Below are 22252 nucleotides of genomic sequence, written 5' to 3'. Positions count from 1 at the left end.
CAAATTATCTTAGTGTTTCCTTGTATAGGAAATACTTTTTTTCTGCTTTATTTATGAAGCTTTGTTTGGCAGGATATGAAAATTTTGGCTGGCATTTCTGTTTCTTTAAAAAGGCTCAAAATAGAGCCACATTCTCTTCTGTTTTCTGTGGAGAAGTCTGTTGACAGTCTGATGGGATTATCTTTGCATGGGATTTGTCCCCTTTCTCTATCTGCTTTATGATTTTTTTCAGTACGTTTGACCTGGGATAGTCTGGATGACTATATGTCTTGGTGATGTTCATCTTGTGTAGTATCTTGCAGTTATTGTCTGAATTCTTTGTATCTGGATGTTTAGCTCTCTAGCAATATTAGGGTAATGTTCCTGAATTATTGTCCCAAATAGGTTTTCCAAATTGCTTACTTTTTGTTCTTCTCTGTCAAGAATGCATATAAATCATAGGTTTGGTCACATTTCCTCATCTCATATTTCTCAAAGGCTTTGTTGATTTTTAAAAATTATTTAAAAAATATTTTCTGATTGGATTAATTTGAAAGACCACTTTTCAAATTCTGGAATTCTTCTGTTTGATCTAGTCAACTTTTGAAGGTTTCAATTCTATTTGAATTTTCTTTTATTTTTTAATTCCAAAAGTTCTATATTTTTAACATAGCTATCTCATCTTCCCTATCCTGAATCATTTCTCTGGTTTTTTTTATTTGTTTGTTTTTAATGTTCTATTTCATCTCCTTGAGCTTCATTATAATCCATATTTTGAATTCCTTATCTCTCATTTCAGAATTTTCATTTTGTTTAGGATCTATAGTGAGATAGCTAGTCCATTCTGCTGGAGATGTTGAAACAATCTGTCTTTTTGTACTGCCAGAGTTCTTGCAATGATTTTTTTCCTCCTCTAAAGCAGTGTCACTTCTCAGTTTTGTGTTTGCTATCATTTGGATGGGACCTTTTTATTATTTATTCTTTTTTCCCTTGAGGTTATTACTGTGGTGTATCTTGTGTAAAATCATTTGGTTTTATTTCTGGATGTTTTCAAGGTGCACAGGTTTTGTATGGGTTCCTTGGTTGTGGATAGCTCTTTTGCAGTAGTTTTCTCAAATGCATCTTGTTGTAGCAATGTATTGAACATATGATCTGACTATCTCCTGTGGGTCCGAGAATGCAGAAATCTCAGGAAGCTTATATCATACACTGGCACTATGCCCTTTTAGTAGTAAGTTTTGTATTTGGTAGTGAAGTTTACTCTCCAGTACAGTAAATGGTGTTTTAGAGAAAGAGCCAGCTCGCTCTCTGGCAGCTTGATAATAAATATAGGCATCTACCTTCTTGGGGAGCACTGAGGGGGAGATCATGTTGGAAAGTGCTGAAGTGTCCAGGATAGGAATAAGGGGGTAAAGGCTGCACCAGCTTCTCATCCTGGGCAGGCAGAAACACAATCTGCTTCCTTATGATGCCCCATAACAGGGCTCATGACCTTCAATTCATATGGACACTGTTCTTTGGCTCCAAACTGAAGTGTGACTAGAGTCTGTAGAAGTTCCCCTCCGGCAGCTACCATCAAAACAACCTCGAGGCAGAGATACATCCCTCAGTCCAGGACAGAAAGCTCTGTGACTTGTCTGCCTGCTGTTGCCAGGATTTTGTTGCTGTGTGTAAAAGGGGAAGATGGGCCTCGTATTCTGTGCATGCCCACTCAGTATGGTCTTACTTGCAATGGGAGTGCAACCACTGTATAAAGCAATGGGAAGGTTGTCTCCAAGTAGACTCACACCAAACCCCAGTGTGAGAGCCTCTACTGTGTCTGTGACAGTCGATGGGGCAGCACAAGATTACCCCTTCTCCACGTCTGTTCCCAGTCACTGGTGCTGCCACCCTCAGTGATTGGTGTTTTGTTTACATTTCCTTTGTCCCAAGGTGGCTTTGATGGTCTGTGTTCTCCCCACTCCATAGGGGTGGCCCCTGCTGAAGGCTAGATCTTCAGGGATTATGCAGCTTCTCAGAAACTCGGCAGTCTCCTCTCATTGCCAAAGTCGGAGCAAGTTTTGGGATATGTTTGCAGGATATCTGGTGATGCGATGGTATAAGAGCTGAGTTTCCCCAGACAAAGCAGTGGCTCACATTGGGTACACAAACAGTATGTCTCCGATCATCTCGGTTCAGCCCTGAGAAGAATGTGGATGCACCTATGTGAACTGACCACACAGTGCTCTGTCCCTGGCAATTTCCCAAAGAGCCACCAAAAGCATTGCCCAGGGTAACTAAGACAGAAGCCCTCCCCAACCATTTAGTGGTCAGCAGATTGTTGCAGGCATGAGGAAAGTACAGAAGCACCCGAACCTGTCCTTTTCATGGAGCTCTGAGTTCTTTGGGGGATTAATTTTTGCAATATACTTATTATACTTGCTGTTTTTCTTTTAGGCACACCAACTGTTTCCCCTGAGCTCTCAAAGAGATCCAGGCCTTCTTTCTTCAGCTTTCCATTCAAATCATGGCCACTCATTTGTAACTTTGATCTTTCTGAGGAGACCTGGAATCTGACATCCCTAATCAGAAAAAAAAAAAAAAAAAAACAAAAAACCTACTGCATCTTGAAAAAAAAAAAGAAAACCTGCTGCATGTTATAAGAACAGTTTTTCCAATTAAAGTAACTAAAGTATTCTTTATTGCCAGTTTTTATATTATTTCTTTCAGAACTTTGAATATTTCATACCATTCTTTCCTTCAGAGTTTCTGTTAAGAAATCCATTGATAGTATATCAGGACTCCCTTGTATGTGATGTAGTTCTTATCTCTGGATCTGGATTTTTTTTATTCAAAAATTATTACTCCTTCAGTACTGGGTAGAGCCTACACCCATGGACTCAGCAGGAAGCAGTTATAAAAGACAGATCTCCAACCTTTTGTGAACCCCTTGAGTTTAAAAATAAGTATCTAATCTCTGAGTGGGGAATGAGGTAGAAGGCAGGATTTTACTCTGGATCAGACTGAAGACTGGCTGAAACAGGGAAGAGGCACCCAAAGCACGTCTTCATAAGACTTGCCCACCAGTGCCATGTCAATTTGCCATTGCCATGGCAACACCCGGAAGTTACATCTCCATTCTATGGGAATGACCTTGAAATTACCAACCTTTTTATAGAAAATTCTGAATAACCCACCCCTTAATTTGCATGTAACTAAAAGTTTGTTATAAATATGACTGCAGAGCTGCCCCTGAGCTGCTACTCTCATTCCACTGCCTGTTGGGTAGATCTGCTCAGCAGGAGTAGTCATGGAGCTGTAACACTGCCACCTCAATAAAGCTCTTTTATTTACCACTGGCTCACTCTTCAATTCTTTTTTAAGTGAAGCCAAGAAAGTTTCCATTCTAATCCCCAATTTTTTGGCTCATCTGCCTTACTTCACTATAACAAAGCACCAAAAACTGGGTAGCTTAAAAGACTATAATGCATTCTTTCACAGTTCTAGAGGCTAGAAGTGCAAGATCAAAGTATTGGCAGAACTGCTTTCTGCTGACTCCTGTGAGAAAGAATTTGTTTCATGTCTCTTGCCCAACTTATGATGGTTTACTGTTGATCTTTGGTGGCTCTTCACTTGTAGAAGCATCACTCATGTCTCTGCCTTTATCATCACATGAAATTCTCCTTGTGTGTTATCTAGGCCCAAATATTTTTATAAAGGACATCAGTCATGTTGGATTAGATTATCACCCTACTCCATTATAACCTCATCATAACTAATTACATTGTTAATCATTGCATTTACAAATAAGGCCACTTTTGGAGGTACTGGGAGCTGGGACTCCAACATAAAAATGTTGGAATAATTCAATTAATAAACAGGCTATTTATTTCATAAAAAGAAATGATAGCCATGTATATTGCTAAGAATGAAATAATTATCCTTATTGTTCATGAAAAAATATGTTTCCTCTACTATTGTGCAATCAAAGTAACTATTATCTCTTTTATCATTGTTTTATGTCAGACAGAAAGAAATTATCTCCTTGGCATCGGATTAATGAATGTCAACATTAAATTTTGCAATAAATGATTGGCAGGGAGTTCAAATACATAGTTTGAGAACTGGTATAACTGAATAGCTGTATTTTTCAGAAACTATAATGAATAAAAGAAAACAATCACTTATGAAAAATAATTTTGTTCTATATTACATCCAGAATCTATTAGTAACTTAAACAACCCAACAAGCAGAAACCAAATAAGCCCATTAAAAAATGGGCAGAGCATATCAACAAATGATTCTCAAAAGAGCACATACAAGTGACCAACAAACATAGAAAACTATGCTCATCATTGCTAATCATCAGAAAAATGCAAGCTGAAACCACAGTGAGATACCATTTCACAACAGTCAGAATAGCTTTTGCTGAAAAATAAAAGTAAATAAATAAAAATGTTGGCAGAGAAAAGAGAACACTTATACACCGTTAGTGAGAATTTAAATTAGTTCAGTCACTCTGGAAAGCAGTTTGGAGATTTCTCAATAAACTGAGAGTTGAACTACCATTCAACCCATCAATCCCACTCCTGAGTGTATACCCAAAATAAAATCCACCATCCTACCAAAAAGACACATGTATCCATACGTTCATCACAGTGGTATTCACAATAACAAAGTCATGGAATCATCCTAGGTGCCCATAAATGGTGAATTAGAAAAGGAAAATATGGTATATATGCACCATGGAATACTATGCAGCCATAAAGAAGAAATAAGTTATGTCCTTTGCAGAAACATAGATACAGCTGGAAACCACGATCTTAAGTGAACTAATGTAGAAACAGAAAACCAAATGCCGCAAGTTCTCACTTATAAGTAGAAGCTAAACATTGGACACACACAGTCATAAAAACTGGAACGGTAGACGCTGGAGATTTCAAGAAGATAGAGGGAGGAAGTGGGGTAAATGTTGAGAAAAACTACCTATTGGGTACCATGCTCACTACCTCAGTGATGGATTAATTTGTACTCCAAACCACAGCATCACACAATATGCCATTGTAACAATACTTCACATACACCCCTAATTATAAAACAAAAGTTGCAAAAATATTAAAATTATAAAATATATTCTTTTATATCTGAGTGTGTCACAAGACATTCTTTCCTCTCCCTTGTTGGAGGAGAACTCAGTTCCACAGTTTCACCTTAGCCTTTAGCTTATCATGAGGAGTACATGCAACCCCCACCCCTGCCGCCCCGAGAAACATTTTTGTCCCAGACTCAATTCCAAGCTTCAGTTCAAAGCCCTAGGAAAGAAAACTGGACCTGAGGGATCCAGAGGCAAATGACAACAGAGGTTAAAAGGCACAGCACAGGTGAGTGTGCTGTTTCCTGCCAATTAAGCCAACCCCAAACTTCCTGTTTCATGAATTAAAAACTGTGTTAATACCCATGGCATAAATGAGGTCTAGGGAACTCTAAGGCTACTGACAGTAGGATGGAAAGGGACATAGGTGAGAGTGGATAATTCTTATTCTCTAGGTCTCCCTGCTTCATGGGTGCAAGTCTCTTTGACATCTATGACAGCACCTGCCAAGGTCACTGGAACTCGGGGATGTAAGGACAGAAGAGGGAAAGAGGACCCTCTCCTCTTCCTACCTCATTTACCCCCGGGTATCTGCTAGGAAGAGAAGGGAACCAGGCATGTCTGCTCCCATCTTTCTAGATAGGTAGCCATTCATCTTCAGTCTGTACCCCTTTCAAATGCATCCTGAGCCCCTGTGGCTCCTTTGAAAAAATGCCATCTTTTTATTCCTTTCTCCTCCTCAGTCCTCTCTTCACTGATAGGTAATTGTTTCTCCATACTATGGGACACTCCCTTCAGATGCATCCTCCAAACTATAAAGAGTAATTTCCTAAACCTTAAACTGGTTGACTTAAGATTGGGCCCAGAGGAAGGGAACCCAGAAGCCCAACTTGCAGGCAAAAGGGTAAAGTTTTTTTTGTTTTTTTTGTTTTTTAAACCAGTTGGGCTTTTGACCTCCCTCTCCCTGTACAAACTGGTAAAAAGCCTTGGGATCTTTTAGCTGTCCTTACCCCTTCTGTTGTTTTGTTTTGATAAATGTTTTCTAATAACCTGGTTCATCTGTTCTTGCCTTCAGGACATCACACTCAAAACAGTCATGCAACCTGAGCCTCTGACAATGGCCGCTTCTGCTGGGATCCCTTAGACAGGACTTTGAGGGAGCTCTGACTACCATTTCCCCCAAACAGCATCCCCTGTCAGCAGGAAGCAGTTAAGTTCATCTTTGTCTTTATCCTTAATCTAAGGGCAGTTAGATGCACGTCTTTAGAGGGGGAAATGAGACAGCCAGTTGGAAAGGAGTCCTTGGAGAAACTCCAACCAGCCTGCCCACTGAGGTGGAACCTCAGGAATTTCACAACATTTGCAGCAGGGAGGAACTTGGCCCCTTCTCTTCCTGTGTGGAACCTGAGATTCAAATGGCCAGGTGGGAAGCACTCTAGTAGAGACTCTGGCCTTGTGAGTGTCCCTTTTTCCCCCTTTTCATCCTTTTCACTGAATAAAACCCTGCTTTCCTCACCCTTCAAATTGTCTGTGAGCCTAAATCTTCATGACCATGGGACAGAAAAGGACCTCATCTTTAGCTGAACTAAGGAAAAGTTCTGCAACAATTTGTATGCCAAAATCTGTAAAACATTGAATAAAGAAACTAAGGTAGACACCAATAGAAAGATATCCCATTTCCATAGATTGGCAGAATTAATATTGTTAAAATATGCATACTACCAAAAGCAATCTATGGATTCAATGCAATCCCCATAAATATCCCAATGACATTTTTTCCATAAATAGAGAAGAATCCTAAAATTCAAATGCAACAGTAAAATCTGTAGATAGTCAAAACAATTTTGGGAAAGAAAGAAATCTGGAGGTATCACACTTTCTCATTTCAAAATATAGAACAAAGTTACTATAGTTACCACTGTATGGTACTGGCATAAAAATAGACATATAGCCCAATGGAAGAGAATAGACAGCCAAGAAATAAACTCATGTACATACAGTTGCCTGACATTTCACAAGGGTGCCAGGGTTACCTAATCAGGAAAACATCACCCTATTCAACAAATTCTGTTGAGAAAATAATATTTACATGCAGAAGAATGCAACTGAATACTTTTTATTATACCATACACAAAAATTCACTCAAAATGAATTAAAAATCTAAACAAAAAACTGGAAACTATAAAGCTACAGTTTTACAGAAAATATTGGGAAGAAAAACAGTTCGTGACACTGGCCTTGGTAATAATTATTTTGGATATTACACCAAAAGCTCAGACAATGAAAGCAAAGATAAACACATGGGACTACATAAGAATAAGAAAGCTTCTGAATAATAAAGAAAACGGTTAACAGAATGAAAAGATAACCTAAGGAATGGGAGAAAATATTTGCAAATGATGTATCATAACAGGACAATACTTAAAATGCATAAGTAACTCCTTTAACTCAACAGCAAAAAAAAAAAAAAAAAGAACAAAACCAAATAAAACAATTTACTACATAGACATCTAATAGATACTTTAATAGTTAGACATTTTTCCAAAGAAGACATACAGTTGACCAACAGGTATATAAAAAAGTGCTCAATATTGTTGTTATTGGAAAAGAACCAGGTTACCCAAGTTACTGGTGGTCTATTCTTACAGATTCGGAGCAGCTTCAGTTCTTGCCTCCTCAGAAGAAAGAATTCAACTGAGGAGCATAAAGCAGAAAAAGAGACTGAGACAAGTTCCAGAGCAGAAGTGGAAGTTTATTTCAAAAGGCCTTAGAACAGCAAAGAAAGGAAGATGTACTTGGAAGAGACCCAAGCGGGCATGTGAAGGTAAAAGAGAAAGTCAAGTGCCCTGTTTAACTTGATCCTAGGACTTCTATAAGCTCGCCTCTTTCACATGATTCTTCCCTTAGAGTGGGCTTCCCACATGCCCAGTACTTTCCCTACTCTTTGGAATTGAGCATGCGCAGTGTGTTAAGGGAATTATGAGCCTGTCCATCTGAGGTTTTCTTCCCTTTTCTGGTGGAACGTGCCCTCGGAAGATCATACTTCACCATTTTTGTTTCTTAATGCTCATGTGCAGGAAGTTGCTTCTCCCTTGGGCGTGCATTCAATTAACATTTTGATATTAACAGGTTTGGACCATCAGGAAATGACCTTCCTCTGGCATTACCAAATTAAAGAGGCAATGCAATAATTGCCAGACCATCACCTGACATTCTAGTGGGTTGGGGGAGAGCCTTCTCCTGCCCCACTCATGCCTAACTATCTGTAACAATGTCACTAATTATCAGAGAAATGCAAATCAAAATCACAATCAAATACCATCTCACATCTCTTACGATGGTGTTTTCAAAAAAATACCACAATATATCAAGTGTTGTTGAAGTTGTAGAGAAGTGGGAACACCTGCACACTGTTGGTGGGAATATAAAATGATGTTTTTGATATGAAAAATCATATGAAATTTCATAAAAAGCAAATATAATGAAACAACCATATGATACAGCAATCCCAGTTCTGGACACATATCCAAAATTACTGAAATCAGTATCTTAAAGTTATATCTTCACTTCCAGGTTAATTGCAGCATTATTTACAATAGCTGAGATATAGAAACATCCTAAATGTCTATCATCAGATGAATGGAAAAATAAAACATAATATATATGTACATTGGAATATTATTCAGCATTAAAAAAGAAATTCTGCCATATATGACAACATGGGTGACCCTGGAGGGCATCGTGCTAAGTAAAACAAGTCATCCACACAGAGGGATAAATACTGCATGGTTCTTTTTTCACTTGTATTTGTAATCTAAAATAAACTCATAGAAGCAGAGAGTAGAATGGTGGTTGCCAGATGCTGGAGAGAAGAAAGATAGGGAGTTGTTATTTAATGGCAATAATGTTTGTTATGCAAGTTAAATAACTTCTATAGATCTGCTCCAAAACATAGTGCCTACAGTAAACAATGCTATATTTTACACTTAAAACAGTTCTTAAGAGGGTAGTTCTCATGTTGTGTTCTTCCCACACATGTGTGCACGTGCACACATATGTACACACAAACAAGAAATATGAGAAAACTTGGGGAGGTGATGAAGACGTTTATTACCTTCATTGTTGTGATGGTTTCATGAGTGTATGTCCATGTTCAAACTCATCAAATTATATAAATTAAATATATGAAGTTTTTGGAAATCAATTATAACTTAATAAAGCTGTTGAAACAAACAAACCAACCCTAAGTGATGCCCTGAGATAAAAAAAAAAGTGATATTGCTCTGACAACATAGGAGCTCTGTGATGGCTTTGGGGGAAAAAAAAAAAAGCCTTTTCAGAAAATGTCCAGTAATTGACAATCTTCCCTATTATATTTCTTCTGAAGCAGTTATGGCTGTGTCAATGTCTGTGCAATTTCAGAAGCTTGTAATTTCACTTAAATTTTGTTTCCATCATTTTGAGAAAGCAGAAATAATCACATGCAGCAGCAGTAGCGCTGTGGAAAGTATAATGTTACCTATCATCACAATAGGAAAACAACTAAAAGAGAATTGCAAATAAAGTTTTGCGCTCTCTCTCTCTCTATAATATATATACATTAGATATAGTTATATATAGTTATGTAATACCCTGATTACATAAAAAATGTATTTTCATATTACTAGTGTAAATAAGCTAAGAAGAAACGATGAACAGAAGAAAGGAAGGAAGAAAGGAGGAAGGGAAAAAGAAAAGAAATGTGGAAGAAAAGAATGCAGCAAAGAGTCTAAGATGTCAACAGAGTCAAACTATCAGATCCTTTTTCAAGGTTTATGGACATTTACGTGATGACTGATATGGTGGGTTCATTGTGTCAAGAGTTAGTAGAAGAAAAACTCTTTAACTGATTCCTCCATTAAGCCTATTCTAAACCATTCTTTTACTGGTAACAAATAACAAGGGACAAACTCTAGACCATTTTGACCCATAAGGCTGCCCTTTGGCCAGAGATCGGGGCAGGTACAATTAGAAATTCCAAATCTCTTTCAATATATTTTTCCCTCATGTCAACTATTTTAGAATTTCAATGAATAGCTCTATGTTCAAATTTCAAATCCCACAGCACTGCTTTAATAGAATCATCTTGCAAAAAGTTAATCCCTTTCTTCCCTTTACTTGTCAAGGCTAATTATATAGTTTCTCTAAACAGAGAAAATTACTATGCATGTGGTCTGTCAATTTCAGGGAAATGGTGAGCTCAATTACTCTTGTGTAATAATTTATTTGCAACTACTCTTCATTATGTAGCCCTCATCAAACATATTTATAAAAAATGGTTATTTGAACTCTTTTTCAATGAACCCTTCCCATAAATTAAAAAGAACTTTAACCTAATTTTAAATTAAATGATGAGGTAAAGCTTTTAATCTCTTTCTTTAAAAAAGTAATCTAGAGAGCCATAATCTTTTTGCACATTACTGTGACAGTTGAACAAATGTACTGCTATTGTATGCTACAGTTTTCATAGTCAAGAGGACAGTAACAGTAACCTGACAAGGAGTCATTACAAACGATTTGGTTAGTGATTCCTCATCACTTTTTAATTGATAATTTAAAATGTTCTGGTCTCTGGGCTCAGTTCGAAAGTGAAAAAGGCCAAATCTCAATGCGTGAGGGCAAAGAAAGGCACATCTGAGTTTAATGAGAAACAAATTGCAAGGCAGTCAGAAATATACAAGTGAACTCAAAACAGGTTATTCCTCTTGTAAAATGGCATAGTGGAAAGAGATTTTCTTAAATCTAACCAAATGTAGGATGGGACTCCCTCACAGCATTCTGAACAACTATGGAATTCAGCTTACGTTTCACTTGACAACTGGTAAAGAAGAGGGAAGGGAGTGGAAATACTATCTCCTCCCACGCCCCTATCAACTGTTGGCAAGATAGAACCAACTAGGAATGCTGAGTTACTAAGATAAGCAACAGCAGGAAGACACTATCTTCCTTAAACCCGAAGGGGAAAAAGGGAGAATAGTATAGTAGTATCAAAGCCCAACAAGAGTCAGATTGTAGTGAACAACTGTAAAGCAATGAGCAATTCAAAGAATAGCATCTCTTGTTAAAAAATGTAATATGGAGGCAAGAATGGACCAGGTTAAAAAAAATACTGTGGTGTAATAAAAAATGTATTTGGTCTTTGTTTCTGGTTTTAGGAGCTCTGTGCTTAACCTATGGGGTTACTGCCCCATAGGGTACTGCCACTAACAGAAGTTAGTGAGAGAATTGAATTGAATTTTCAAACACTTTGTTGGTGTTGGAGATTGCAGAAATGGTGTGGAAAAATACATTTATTTGTTGTCAGAATAAGATCATGTATTTGGTGTCAGAATTGATGTCAGAAAACATAAAAAAAAAAACCTCATGGCCTCTTTTTTCTCATTATCCTATCTCTTGCTTCTGCCTTCCCCTGGCTTAACACAGCTGGGAACAAGACCAGCAAGGTAACGCAGGTAGCATATTCTGACATGGATGTTGTAGGAAAGAAATATGTCATTTCTTCTCATGTTAGGTGTGTCTGAGGCTCCTTTACCAAAGGGCAAACTAACATGAGAAAAACCTGTAAATATATTTGATATAAGTTTTACGTGACACAGGAATCCTTAGAAATAAAAACCCAAAGAAACAGGTAAACCTTTTGAAGAGTGATGAAGAGTGAATCGTCATGGAGAAATATAATTAGAAGACTAAATGCTATAATCTAATGATAATTAGCTTGGGGGAACTTATCAAGGATTGTTTGTTCACATTTTTCTTTATGTTCCTGCGTTTTCTGAGATAAGAATGTTTCTTTCCTTCAGACAGATAGAGAGAATCTCTTAAATGAGGGTCTTAGGACTCAAATGCCAAGGTGCCATATTTTGAGGTAGCGTACCCTGAATTCCACCAAGGTCAGTCTCCTGGGTCAAGACCAGAACAGAGAAGGGTAAATAATGGATATAGGAATGGGGTTGGGGGCAGGGACAAATGCAGATAATCAATACAAAAATAATCATAGTAATTTATTGAAATTTTAACAAACACCACATTTCTCCATTCTCTAACTTTCACAGGTTGGGTTCCTTAGAACATGGACTCTGAGACAGAGGTTAGAAGTACTCTATTATAGAATGCTCTTAGATTCAATTCAATTCCTGTGGTAGGAAAGTGAAGAGAGTTGAATAAAGAATAGGGAGTGGTAAAGCTGCAATGCATTCTGATTGGAATGACTGAATTTAGTCCTATGGAGTTCTGCAAATGGGGTGACCCTTCAGAGCTGCCCTGAATTAAGGCAAGAGGCAGGCCTTTATGCTCCTATAAGGATCAGTATTTGGCTGCATATCATCTTGGGAAGCGGGCATAACCTTGTTCCAGGCACTCTTCTTTAGCTGAGGCATCCTCAAAGGGGATGACTACTGAGGATTTTCTCCAGCAGCACTCCCAGCAGCTGCAGAATAAGTCCTTTATTTATGAGAGGAGATGAGGTCATGTGTTATGACATCTACCACACCAACCATCTTGGAAATGTCAGCTTTAAAATGGACTAGAAAGGTCTCTAGACATGATATAATTTCATTCACTCATTCATCCACTTATTGAACAAATACTTACTGAGCACCTACTAGGTGTAAATCACTGTGCCTTGGTTTGGGAAGGTAGCCAAAAACAAAATAGACATGGTCTCTGCTCTTGGAAATTTAGCAAATAAGGAAGAAATGTAAACATCCAGGTGAATGTTATATGCTAACTGCTAAGATGCAGGAAATAGCAGGTGTTTGAGACCATAGAAATGGGGTTCTCAACTAAGACTTGGGGGCATGCAGGTGAGTTATATTAAAATAAATGAGCAGAGGAGTGGTTTTAAGAGTAAGCAGGAGTTGTCTACATGAACCAGAGAGGGGATGGTATTCCAGAGAGAAGAATCAGCCTGTGGAGTTTTAGAGACAACAGAGAAAATGCCACGGTTAGAGAACTGAAAGATGTTAAATGTGAAGAATACAGAATACAGAGGGTTATTGGTGGGGACAGTGACAAGAGATTGAACATATAAATGATGCAAAGATTAAGAAGCCTATAGAAGTTGTTATAGAATTTAGATTTAATCATGAGAGTAATCAAAAGTCATGGAGGAGTTTTTAGTAGATGTAGTAATAATCATATTTGCCTTTTAATTTGTCAAAATTTCATTTTTTTCTTATTTGTTTTCTTCTTTTATTATTTGAACAAATATTAATAAATATCAATTGATAAACTACTATATGCCAGACACTAGGTGCTCAGAATACAGTGTCAAACTAAGCTTTAGAGGATGAAGTACAGGGAGCGACACAAACAAAAAGACTAGTTGCGAGGTCATTACAATAGCCCAGTTGAGGGTTGTTAGTGGCTGATAGGATGATGTTTCTGAAAATGTAGAAAAGTTAAAGGTTCTTCAGGGTATTCAGGAGGTATGTTTAAAAGAAATTGGTAATTGATTGGTTGAGAGAGATGATGATGGAGAAGGAGAACTTAAGAATGGCTTCCAGGTTTCTGGTTTTAGCAGATAGATGTAGACTGGTGTCTTTCATTGAGATGGAGTGTTGGGGTATAAAAAAATTTAATTTTAACATCTTGAATTTAAAATGCATGTGGGACATGTAAGAGACAGTTAAGTGGCTCTAAAAATATACAGATTGAAAGCTTGAAAGATATCTCTTTCTAGCTAGTAATTTCTAATAATGTTACAGTTATTTTTTTTTAATCTTTGGAAACTGTTTCTCTAGACATTGTAGCTTAAATTGGTTAGGTTTACCATGCCTAGCACACCTAACAAATTATGTTTATATGTACCACGAGTTGTATTGCATTAGTTTCTATCTTCATCAGAATCCTCTTACACCATTAGAAGTATGGAGGAAAAGGGGGATTTCACTTACGTTGACATTGTATTTGATATGACATAATGATGCTTCTATTTAATTCTAGTATTCTTCTAAACAACAGAATAGGATGCCGTACCCTAAGAGAACTGACATTAATTTCCTAGGCACTTCTAAAATATCTTCATTGCTCTTAAATAGTGTACAGTTCCAGGTGACCTGAGATGCATTATTATATTCTGTAAAATTCATGTTTTAGCATAAAATAAAACACTAATTTTAATTTAGATTTAATTTTTATAAATTAATTCACTTATTTTTCTTTATACTATTTAGTCAACATTGGAAAAATAATTCTCCACATCTGTTTTGTTTAGCTACAAAATGTTGTGATTATTCAGAAAATTCTTGAATTATATCTTTACCGTAACCATACCACTAGCATTCATTATCTGAGCTGCAAAAATAAAATATTAGTATCTACTTGATAAGTGAAAATAAGAATGTTTAATGTTAGAACTTAAAAGGGTTGGAAATCTAAATTTTATTGACTGCCTTGTTCTAGGAACTTCTGGCATGCCATTTCATTAAATCCTCACAACAACCCTGAAAAGTAGTTTCCCTGTCCCGTTTTACCAATGGGGAAACTATTTCAGGCTACATTCCTGATGACTCCCACTTGGTGGACACTTTAGTAGTTATTCCAATTTCAAAAGTCTATTGCAGCAGAAACTATCAGTGTTCTGTTTCCCTAGCCTGACTTCCAACATCAAACACCTACATTTTGACAGATGGCTGCCTCTTGCTAGTAGAACCCATTTTGTCCATGTGCATGGCTGGCCAGGAGTACCTGGGAATGAATATTTTCTATTGCACCTTTGTTAAATAAAACATATCTTTTCTTATGAGATAGCAGCATATAACTGATATCTTGGAAGTACTTCATTTCCAACAAATCAGCATTTTTTTTTCCTTTTTAGCTCTTCTTTACAGATGAGGTAAGAAAACTAAATATTACTTGAAACTTTAGGGAAAACGAGCTATACAAAAAGAGAAATGATAAAGAAAATGACTGATTATGATTATTGAAAAACAAATTTATAAAACTGTTTGGCCAAGGCAAGTGCTCATGTACTTAAAAATTTTAAATGTAAATTTCAATGTGAATTTAAAATTTAAATTTTAAATATAAATTAAATTTAAAAACGTCATTCATGGAAAAGGTAAAAAAAGGCTTATTATGAATTATTAAATAAGAATGTCTGTGGATTTTTTAAAAATATCTCTGGGATTGACCTTTTTGCAAGCAAAATTTAACGCATGCTTTGCTTTAACTTTTGAAGAGTTTAAAAAGTCACCAGATTCTAACTGTCAATCAAAAAGTTTCCAGCAGTACACACTGTTCCATAGCAGTATCCCCCCATGGCAGGGAAGGAATAAATGGTGTCTGAAAATAAAGCAGTTTTATGATTCTTAAAATCCACTGAATTTTAAGACAGATGCAAAGAAAACATCACTTTCACCTGTTTGTTTTAGTTTTTCATGCTTAAAATATGCTATGTTGGATTACTTGGATGGAAATAGATAGAAAACGCCCTGACATTTTTTAAGCCATTGAGCTGGATGAAAAGGTTTTGTTTCTCTGGAGAGTTTTCATGCCATCTTTATGGTAACTGCTGTGAGTAAGAACAGACATGCAACTTTTTCATGTCATCTCTTGATCGCTCTCAAAAGAGTCCCACACAATTTCAATCCTCCAAAAACTTTTGTATAATCTTCATGAGAGTGTTCAGTTCTGTGAAATATTCATTTTGTGAGGCAGGTGGGAAAAAAGAAGATATTTGCTGCTAACTGCTAGTAACTATTCAAAAATAACAAAAGGGCTATAAACTCTCTGCTAATTTTTATGGCATTAAATCAAAATTAACAAAGAAGTTGAGATTGTTGATTGTCATGACAAGTTTTTCAGTTCCTGAAATTATCATTTGCAGTAGTACCATTGTTAGAGTGCTTTTTAATGACAATATGTGTGTTTGTTTATACATGGCACTTATGCAAATGACTCACAATCAAGTTATATTAAAAGTTATTATTTAGAATGACAAAGTTATTCTATTAAAAAAAGTTTTCTTATTTTTAAAAATACCTATAATGGTGCTTCATTTTCATTTTGCATTTATATTTATGAAATTCATTATACCTTTGAAATTTATGACTTAGTTCACTTAAAATCTCCCTATTAAGAAACTGCTTAATAAATTCCAAATGCAATTAGAAAGCAAAAATGTTTATAATTCTAATTAGACTTAAAGCTATAATTTTATTTTTATTGTTAAATAGAAATAAAAGTCAATTCGAATGTAGGAGATTCTGTCTTACGTATAGCACCTTCTGCTGTAATTTTGTGTCTGTAGAAACTTATGGTTTAGTGTACTTTTATGGATTATTTACTTAAATTTCAATTGCCTACTCTAATTTTCAGAGACTGAAGTGCTATTAAACATTTTCATATAATAAGAAAGGCACAATGAACCTAAGACCACGTTGACTATATTGGTTGCTGATTTACAGATTTCAAGTTCAAACTACTGTAAAATGTAGTTTATTGGGTAAATGTATTAATGTAACCTAATTCCCATAATCGTATTATAGAGTAACTTATTAAAAACCTGCTTACACTACCATGGCACACTATTACTTGCTCGAATAAAGTGTTTTGCTATTATAGTCAAGGTATATTAGTATATTACACTTTCACATTTATTTGGAGAAAGGATAAAAACAGCAAATATTTTTATACTGATATTTAACCCTTAGACATAGTTCCTTGTTTAAGTGAGTAAGAGTTTGTCTTACTATAAAATTATTTAAAAAAAAATCCTGGACCAAGCCTGATCTACAGCTTGCAATGGGAAATAGCAAATGCCTGTCAGAGGGAGCATGGAGGATGAGAGATATGGGAGTCAATTATCAGCTCACCTCAGAATAATTATTTTCCCTCTCTCTTGAATTTTTTTCAATTCAATGCCTTTTAAAATATGACATTTGTACCTTATTTGATGTATGCAATTGTTGCAATAGGAATTTGGGCCTTTCACCATATACTGTATGTTACTTGAAACTAAATAAATGTAGCTACATTTGAATGTTTTTTTTTTTTTTTTACTTAAATATACCTTAAGGAAATAAAAAAGCAAAACACAAAATGAGAGAAGATATTTGCAACACACATATTGCAAATGACTAATATCTGGATAATATAAAGAACTATTACAAATCAATAAGCAAAAAACAGATAATTTAATAGAAAAATAAGCTAAAGAGGATATTTGCTTCACCAATAAACATATTGAAAGGGTGTTTAACTTTGTTGGTCATCAGGAAAACTCAAATTAAATCTACCATACAATGCTATTATAATCCCAAAAAGAAGGCTAAAAAAAAAGGCAGTGAAGATGAAGCATTGGAGAGTAAGTGGAACAATTGGAATTTTCACACAGCACTAATGGAGGAATTAACTGCTATAATCATTTTGTTAAACTACTTTGTATTATCTACTAAAGCTTAACATGTGCACATCCTAAGAACTAACCATTCCTACAATAAAAATGCACACATATATTCATGAAAAAACATATGCAATGATGTTCATTGTAGTATTATTGATAATAAACACAAATGGAAAACCACCCAAATACTCATCAATAGCAGTTTGGATATATAAATTATAGTATATTCACAATGGAATATACACACAAAGTAACAAGAATTAATGATCTACAGCTATACAGAGCTGCACAGATAAATCTGGCAAGCATAACAATAAGAGTAAGAATGCTTGTGAAACCAAAAAAAAAAACCCTAGAAAACAAAAGAGCACATAAAATATGATTCCATGTATATAATGTTCAAAAGCAGTAAACACCAAGCTTTGTTTTAGAATTCAGGAGAGTGATTACTATCAGGTTAGTATTGTTACAGTCTCGCCAATGCACCTTAATGTAGCAGTTTTTCTCCATTCAGTATGATACTAGCTGTGGGTCTATAATATATAACTTTTATTGTGTTGTAGTATTTTCTTCTATTCCCAGCTTTTTGAGGATTTTTATAACAAATGGATATTGAATGTTATCCAATGCTTTTTCAGCATCAGTTGAAATTATTAAATGGTTTTTGTCCTTCATTCTGTTGATAAGATATATCATGTAGATTGATTTGCATATGTTGAACCATCCTTGCATCTAAACTGTTTCATCTTTAGGAGGCATCCTAATTGCAGTAACTGTGGTTCTTACAGACTCATAGAGTTTCCACCTTGATAGTTTTGGATAAGATCTGGAAGAATTTTCTAGATTACCAGGCTGAGACTCCTGTTCTCTTCCCTTACTTTTTCCCAAACAAACAGAGTCTCTCTCTCTCTCTCTCTCTCTCTCTCTCTCTCTCTCTCTTTTGAGACACCTGGAGCTGCAGGTGGTGTGACACAAGCACCTCGGTAGTCACCACCAGTGAGACTGTGTTGAGTCAGATCTGAAGAAAGCATAGCATGGGATCTTATCCAAGGCCTGCTGTAATCACTCACTGGCTACTGCCTATGTTTGTTCAAGGCACCAGGGGTCTAAAAACAGCATAAGGCAAATCCAGCCAGATCTGTGTCCTCACTTCAGGGTGGCAGCTTCCCTTAGACCCCAGGTCTGTCCAGAGTTGCCCTCTGGGAGCCAGGGACTAGAGTCAAGATCCTTAGAAGTCTACCTGGTGTTCTATTGTACTGCAGGTGAGCTGGTACTCAAAACACTAGATGCAGTCCTTCCCACTTTTCTGTTCTCTTTCCAAAGGCAGAAGATCCTCATCTCATGGCCACCACCACCACCATAGACCTATGGGGAGAATTGCCAGACTATCACTGATGTTCCCCTAAGACTCAAGGTCTCTTAAGTCAGCTTGTGGTGACTGTTGCCTGGCCTGGAACTCATCCTCCAGGGCAGTGGGATCCCCTGTGTCCTAGGACAGTTCCAAAAATGCTGTCCAAGAGCCGAGTCCTAAAATTTGGGACGTCAAGAGCCTGCCTGGTGCTCTTCCCCATTGTGGGCATGTTGATACTTAAGTTGCAAGCCAAAGTCTGCTTTACTTTTCCATCCACTGTTCTTAAGTGGGTGGAGTGTCTTCCCATAGCTACCAGAGCTGGGAAAGTGTTGAGTCTCACCAGAAGCAGCAAGTCTCAGAGTGTCACTCACGGCCCTCTATATAGTATGTGGGTATCACTGCTGGTTATTCAATGCTCAAGGGCTCTTCAGTTAGCAGGTGATACATCCCGCCAGGACTGGTTCCTTCCCTTCAAGGCAGCAGGTTCCCTTCTGGCCCATGGTGTGTCTAGAAATGTTGTCTGTGAGTTAGGACCTGGAAAGGGGGTCTCACAACTCTGACTGATGCCCTATCCTGCTGTGGCTTTGCTGGTATCCAAAATACAAACAAAGTCCTCCCCCCTCTTTCCTCTTCTCTCCTCAAGTGGAGAGAAGGAGTCTCTTTTGGCGCCATGAGTTCTGCAGCCTAGGGTTTTTTTTTGGTTTTTCTTTTAAATGAAGTCTTGCTCTTGTCGCCCAGGCTGGAATGGAAGGCTGCAATATTGGCTCACTGCAACCTCCTCCTCCCGAGTTCAAGGGATTGTCCTGCCTCAACTTCCTGAGTAGCTGGGATTACAAGCTCCCACCACCATGCCCGGCTAATTTTTGTATTTTTAGTAGAGATGAGGTTTCACCATGTTGGCTAGGCTGGTCTCAAACTCCTGACCTCAGGCGATCCACCCACCTTAGCCCCCAAAGTGCTGGGATTACGGGCGTGAGCCAATGTGCCCAGCCTGGCCTAGGGTTTTTGGAGGGGTGATGCTAACACTCCCTTAGCCTCCCCAACTAGTGTCTCAGTAGGTAACATGTCCGTCCAGTCCACTGTCTCGGGGCCCAGTTCAGTACTAGGACTCACCATAGGTGTTTCAGTCCTTGTGGCCTACACTGCTTTTCAAGTTTATTTAACTCCCTAAGGCACTTTAGCAAGCGGTGGTGAGGGATGTGGGAACTCAAGTTCCCACTGCTGGTATTGGTAATTCCCCTCTTGTTAGGGCTGTTTTAAATGCTCCCTCCCTTGGTGGACATCAGCTGAGTTTGGCGTGGGTTTTTTTTTTTCCTGTTATAATAGGATGACACTGAGTTTAATGCCTCACAAATGCCGTGATCTCCCTCACCCTAGTGCACTAAAATGTTTCCACACCATGCCACCACTGCCAGGGGATGGTGAATGGGTGGTGTTTTGGCTGTTCAAGATTTTTTACCTACATTTTCACTGCCTCTTTCAGTGATACAAAGTTAAAAACAGGTCCTGTGTGTGCTCACTTGATATTTGGTTCTTATGAACATTTATTTTGTGTATATATTTGTTAAATTGGTGTCCTTGCAAGAGAGGCAATCAATGGACCCTTCTATTCTGCCATCTTGCTCTGCCTCAAATCTCACCTTGAACAGTTGTTGACCAATTTCAACCCAAGTAGTATCTCTAGCTCTGAGAAAGTTCCAAGTTGGCTAGATAAAAACAAACAACAATAATTCTTTGAGAATGGGGTAGTACTTTTCCCTCTACTACTAGAAAATCAGTACTAAAAATTTCTTCCAGGAATGCAGCCTATTTTCTTCAAGGGTCATCACCAAAATGAGTAGTAGAGGATGGTACCAAAGTAAATAAAAATGCCACAAAGCTCTTTTACCAAGACTCAGCTGTTATTATTTTCTTCAGTAACCACTCCCCTGGTTTCTGTAAGTTTTTATTACATTTGGTGGTTCTGAAAAAGTTGATTCTGATTGTTTTTGCTGGCTTATTCACTGCTTTTTGGGTGGGATGGACATTTTGGGTTTCCTTTCTAGCTATTTTTTTTCTAATATCATGTTATCTTAATAAATTTAAAAGAAAAAAATCATATAATATATGTCCTTAGACCACAATGGAATTAACATTTAAATCGATAGGAGAAAGATAGCTGAAAACTTTTAAAACACTTCAAGATCAGGCACTAAACTTTTAAATAACAAATGTATCAAAGAAAAACACTCAAGGTAAATTAAAAAAATATATTGTTAACTAAATCAAAAGAAAAATACAACTTATAAAAATTTGTGGAAGGCAGCAAAAGCAGTGAAGAGTGGAAAATGTATAGAATTAAATGCAGAAATTAGAAAAGAACAAATCTCTGAAATCGGTAATCAAAGTTCATCTTATATAATAATAAAGTGACAAATATAGCCTAAAGAAAGTAAAATAATAAATGACTTAAAGTCAATAACCAACAAAATTAAAAGCAAAAATAATACAGAAAAAAAGGAAAAACCAAATCTGGTTTTTGAAAAGATGATACAATCTTTTAACCTCTAGCAAGTCTAGCCAAGAAAAAGAACAAAGAGATAAATTAACAATATTTTTTAAAAAGTAAAGTCAGTCTACTAATCACAAATAATTGACAATAACTCCTAAGAAGATGTAAGCAATTATAACATTGTCACAAAATATACTGTTAATATACAAAATTTGATGCCTAGGAATACATCTAATAAGGTTAAAAATTTCCACACACACACAAACACAAACACATACAAATAAATAAAAAAAAACACTGCTAAAAGAAATCATAGGTGACATGAACAAATGGAAAAGACTTCTATGTTCCTGGATTGGAAGAATTAATGCCATTAAAATGTCCATACTGTCCAAAGCAACTACAGATTCAACACTATTCCTATCAAACTACCAATGCAATTTTTTTTTCACACAATTGGTAAAAACTATTCTAAGATTCACAGAGAAACAAAAAACAGCCCAGATAGCCAAAGCATTCATGTGGAAAAATATCAAAGCCAGAGGCATCACATTACCCAACTTCAAACTATACTATAAGTCTACAGTAACCAAAATACTGTGGTTCTGGTACAAAGCAGACACCTAGAACAATGGAAGATACTATATAATCCAGAAATAAAGCGTCACACCAACATTTATCTAATCTTCAACAGTCAATAAAAATAATCCATGAGGAAAGGACTCCTTGTTCAATAAATATGGCTGGGATAGCTACAAGTCATATGCAAAAGAATTAAACTGGACTCCTACAATTCACCATACACAAAAATAAACTCAAGATGCATGAAAGATTTAAATGTAATACCTCAAAGTATAAGAATCATAAAACAAAACCTAGGAAACACCATTCTAGATATCAGTCTTGGGAAATAATTTATGACTAAGTCCTCAAAAGCAAATGCAACAAAACCAAAAAATGGACAAGTAGGACCTA

This window comes from Pongo pygmaeus, chromosome X (genome assembly GCF_028885625.2).
Source record: "Pongo pygmaeus isolate AG05252 chromosome X, NHGRI_mPonPyg2-v2.0_pri, whole genome shotgun sequence".
Taxonomy (NCBI): Eukaryota; Metazoa; Chordata; class Mammalia; order Primates; family Hominidae; genus Pongo; species Pongo pygmaeus.
The sequence above is the reverse complement of the archived record's forward strand: the minus strand, read 5'-3'. Positions refer to the sequence as shown.